The sequence below is a fragment of the Toxotes jaculatrix genome, chromosome 15 (genome assembly GCF_017976425.1).
Source record: "Toxotes jaculatrix isolate fToxJac2 chromosome 15, fToxJac2.pri, whole genome shotgun sequence".
Taxonomy (NCBI): Eukaryota; Metazoa; Chordata; class Actinopteri; family Toxotidae; genus Toxotes; species Toxotes jaculatrix.
This window is the reverse complement of record NC_054408.1, coordinates 17139209-17144730: the sequence shown is the minus strand read 5'-3', so window position 1 is coordinate 17144730 and position 5522 is coordinate 17139209.

The following is a 5522-nucleotide window of genomic DNA, read 5'->3' as shown; positions in this document are numbered from 1 at the left end:
CCTAAATGTGATGTTAATTCAGCCAGCAAACACTGAAGCAGTTCAACATAACACTCCCCCTCTGATGCCAGTAAAAAAAATGCAGCTCACACTGCTCGGTTTGATGTGATGTGTCCTACTGCTGAATGGCGGTGGGCCCAGGTTCCATAAAAAGGTCACCAACTGTCTTTATGTAGCCTCACAGCTGTTAGAATATTATTTTGCTTTCCTGATAGAGACTGTAGTAGTGATGTTCTAACCTTTGCCTTAAATCAAGCTTGCTCAGGCAAGGGATTGCTTATTCGCCAGCCCTTTAAAACAGCACCCACCTCTTACCTCTGCTCACCCACTCTTCCTCACAGTACAGCAGTGCATGGTGGAGTAGCACAGATTTATTTGGTTTGAGCACCAAAATGTATGAATAATTGAAAACCATTGTTAATCTTCAAGGTGGAAAGTTAGGAAGGTGTTGATTTGTCAAAGGCTTCTCTGTCCCACAAATCAAATGGTTGCTGCTGCAGCACATGACTGGATCTCTTCCAGTGTGACCAGCCACATTTCCTGGTCCCCCAAATGCAAACTATGGTAGCAAGACATGGACGGGCTATTTTGTGTCCTGCTCTCTCCTCCCCTCTGCCCTCCCGTGCCACATGTAGTATTAATCTTATTGTTTTGTTTTGTCGGTTTAATTTTTTTTGGGATCGTCACTCCTCAACAGCGATATGTTGTGTATTTTCTGTAGAGTTCTCTCAGTCCAGACAGATTTCATGCAAGCCTTAATAGACAGTGCTGCTTAATTTTTGTGTGAAAATGTAGACGCTAACTGAGCCCCTGTTGTAGTGAAGGGTCAAAATGTGAAAAATGTCCTCCAGTATAGTAAGCAAGTTGCTGGGATTAGTTGTGACTTGTTGAAAAGCTTTGACCTAAAGAAATAAAGAGAACTGAGATTGGATAAAGTCATGTTAGTAATTAATCCACATTTTTTGCGCAAAGATACTTGGAGTTGCATTACCTCAAATATTTGTGAAAAGCTTTTAGGTTAGAATCTTAGCCTGTTATCTTTTTCTACAATAAATCTGTTTCTTCCCAATACGCAGCATCAGATAGAAATGCACAAAGGATTCTGAGAAGTTCAGACCAGCAGTGGCATGCCATCGGGACAAGCAAGGCGAGTAGTGCTTGGCCATTTAAATCTAAAAACAGACATCAATTAGAACGATACTGAGGTGGAGACGATATCTCTCCTTACACCTGAGAACAGCGTTTTGTCCCTTAAAGGATCTGATCTGCCTGTTTGCACTCATCTTGGGATTTACTGCCCTCTTGTGGCCGCAGTTGGTTGTTTTCTGTGGAAGCTAGGTTGACTAGGGAGCAACATTTTCTGGATGTATGTGCATCGTGGATAATCCTGTGATCTTTGAGGGGTGACTAGCTATAGCTAGCTACAGACAGGCGTTTTCAAGCTGCCCTTGATTCAGCTTCCACAGATTTTATCATATTGCTCACATTATTACACATAGTTGGTCCACGTACACGTACTTGGTTTTTTGGCTCTGCTTGCCGTTCTGTAAAAGTCACCGCACGCCACTGCAAACCAGTATTTAGAAAAACTTTTTACACTGGATGTTTTTTATTCAGTAAAGAAATAACTGTAACTTGTGGTTGCTTTTTTTCCTTTTCTGAATTCTCTACTGGAACCAAATAATATAGGAAATTGACAACACTTTATGACTTTTTTTTTTTTTTTTTTTTTTAAATCTCAGAGATAATTCCGTTAGTGGCACCTATTGCGTTAGCTTTTGTTTTGTTTTCTAAGGCGATTTTTATGTTTACTTCAATTAAAACACCTGAGAATATTAAAGGATTTAATCACAAAGCAACTCTTACTCTTTCGACTTATTTGGATTTGTGTGAGTTTCTCTCTTTGCACTGGAGCTTGGATAAAAGGAATGTATCACAGCATAATAACAGGGACAGGGGTAGCTGAATCCACACAAAACATGCTTTCCTCCATCCATCCATTCTTCCTCCATCAACATCCATCTTCACAGAGACACACTGGCATCCATCAACCTCCTTTCATCACGATGCAGCCACAGTTTTCCATTAAGATACAGTATAAAATCACACAAGCGTGACGGTATGTGGAGACTGTAAACTGAAAATATGTACATAAGCTAAATGATGAATGTCACATTCACTTTGATAAATTGTAGAGATGTACTTAGCTGTTTTTTTTTTTGTTTTGTTTTTTTTTTTTGCAGTAGACCTTTTGAATGACAAACTAGTTTTCCATCAGATTGCCCCCCCAGGACAGTTTGGATATATCGTCACAAGAATGTGACAGGGTGATGAGAGACTGTATAAACGTGTACATAATGTAAATGATGACTATGCGGTTCAGTTTTAGAAATGGCCGAGATGCTCTTCTGTTCTTTTGCAATATCTCTTTTGAATGACAGGGCCATGCATTCAGGCTACAACCAAATGTACCAATGATGAAAAGCTACAGCAGAGCAAGATTTGAATTGAGCTGGCCTCATGGGTGCAGTTTACAAAATTATCTGCAGAGGTTTATTATACTCAACACTGTCTCACCTGTCAGGTTTGGAGCTGTAAATACCTTCAGCGATGCCTCTCTTCTAATTAAAGCCACAGACAGAAGGCTGTAGTCACAGATGACGCTTACAAAGCATTTTTCAGACTTTGTAATTAATCATGGTTTCTTACTGTAGTCCTTACTTTTTGCATGATGTGCATTATTGCACAGTCACTGAATCGAGTTCATTCTGACTCAGGGACTCTTTTAAAGACTGGCAATTCAACAGCTGTGGCATTAACTCTGAATTTGAATCTGAATAAAAAGGCTTTCTGAGGAAGCTGAAACAGTGTGATTCTTGCCTTGTTAACACTGTAATTAATGTTAAAGTATCTTGACCTGGTTTCCTCGAAGAACCTTAAGTTCAAACCACAAGTTTCTATGTACGACTTTAAATATTCATGATCTTCATCAGCAGGTGATGTTTGTCCAGTTGTCCCGAAGCTTTCTCTGCACTTTAAGGATTTGTTGTCGATGTTGGCCTAAAAGGTAAGAGTGAAAATGTTCAGCTTCTAAACGGACCTTGGGGTGAGTTTGTTTTGTCAACTGCTTTTTCCATGTCCAAGAATTTAAATTTCATGAATACAGACCCTTTGAAGATAACTGCATGTTTCACTTTCTAGAACTATGCTAAGCTTTTTTATATATATATATATATATATATATATATATATATATATATATATATATATATATATATATATATATATATATATATATATATATATATATATATGTGTGTGCATATATGTGTGCATATATGTGCATTTAAATAAAGTTTTCAGCATAATTGCTATGTATCAGATGTGAGTAATGGAATGACTGTGATATGATGAATTGTTTTTACTGCTGATGAGTAGTCTTGTCTCCTTCCAGGGGAGCAACACTGCCTTCAGGAACTGAGGATTGTCCTACTCGGGCACGACTGGCTAGAGACGAGTTTGACTGGAGACACCATCCTCGGCAGACAGACATCATTAGAGATGTACAGAAGTGTGTTGAGAGACAGAGTCTTCCTGACAATGGCCGTAAGGTTATTGTGGTCAACACCCCTGAAAGATGGATCCACTACTCTGTCCATTGCCAGGTCAGTGCGAACATAGTGGCCTGCAAGGCTGTGTGCTCACCAGGACTTCATATCTTTCTTACTGTCATACCCATCAGCTCTCACAGAGGCAGGGAGTGGACAGCAGAGGGACCCCTAGAGCTGTTAAAGGACACTTCATGGAGAAAAAAAGTCAAATTCACCAGGTATGAGAGCCTTGAGAGGCTTGTATGTGGTAAGATGTGTGTAAGACACGTTTCTTACAACCATTTTGGAGAGGTGTGGATATAGATACCAACTTTTAGACACAAGGATTTGGGGAGAAGATGATGGTACTCAGTTTCAGATTTGGTTATGTGACTCCAAATGAAGTAGTCTCCACAATAACTGAGGGAAATGAAAGAGGTAGAAGAGAGGGTGACTCTGAGGTGAATGAGTACACCCAGAGCTCCAGTGGGTAAGCATCAGTTACAGAAACATGACTCCGGGTGAATGATAACATTGCTCTGTATCTGCTGGATATATAAACAGGCAAGTATTTTCAAATAGTTCACCATATTAACTGAAAAGATATAATGTGTCAGTGCTGTGTTCACAGCTTGTTTCCAGTACACCTAAGTGGCGAGAAACTGCTGTCAAACTAAACCAATTTCATGGAACCTACTAAGATATCAGCAGCCAAAGTGATTCTTTTTAAGATGAAACTGGATTCCTGAGAAATATTGTTGACTAAATCCTGCATATATTTTATTAACCCGGCAAAGTCTCCATCGATTTCTGTGTTCTCAAGTTCAGGTCATGGCACCAAAGCACACTGGGAAGAGCTCAGCTGGAAACATCTTTCCCGGTGATGAAGAATTTCCTGCTGGATATGCAACATCACAATGTACTGAGAGATGAGGTGAGGCTCACAAAAAGGGAGTCAGTGTGGTTGACACTCCCTCGTTTGTGTTGTTCACCTGAACAGACAAACTGGGAGTCACTCCCACTGAGGATGCCATTGAGAGACGCCATGCCCTTCAGTAGTTGGTGGATAAGTGTGGAAAAAGGTAGCATGGAGGACAGAGTTAGGTGACTACTGTTTAATGTTGGAATCATTATTACAAAAGATGAGAAACTGCATTTGACAAATGTACAAAGCTGTGGACACAGAAATTGCAGTAAAAACATCAAATCACCAAGCTTTAGATTTTGTTGTGGTCAATTCTAATAGCCATCAGACAGTTAAAATCAATTCACTTAAGGGTTGTGGGTCAGTTTTGAATGGATTTGACAACTATGGGTCCTTGTTCTGTTTGTGATTGATTGAACAGTGCTCTGGATTTGACTTTGGTGTTGACTACTCAGCCTGTGAAAACAGCTGTATAATGTCTTCAGTTGCTCTGAAGGAGCTTCATCAAGTCTCAGTAAATAACTCATCCAGGTAATCTCTGCTTAGACATAGTGTGTTTTTGACATTGAATATTTGAGGGCTGTCTTATGATCTATGGTAAAAACTTAAAAATCCTATTAATTATGTTCATTTTGAGACGCAAACAGAATCTCCAGTCCAAGAGTTACATGCATAAGACAGCAGTTTCTTTTTTTTAAAATATATGTACTTTACACAGAAAATACATCTTCTAATGTGATGCCAATGCGAGAGAGAGAAGTGTAAGTGTGCACTGTGGCAAATTTTCTACTCACATTAGATACACAGACAGAACCAGAAACATATTCATACACTACGTTACATGTAGCACACCAGAAATGAACAAAAACTGAGAAGTGAAATGTTTGTTCGTAAACATATACTGAGGTAAGCAGGCCTCATGTTCGAGAAAACATTTTCAGGAACATCATAATAAATCCTAAAGCCAAAAAGCACATTAAAATCCCTAACCAGGGATGAAGGATACT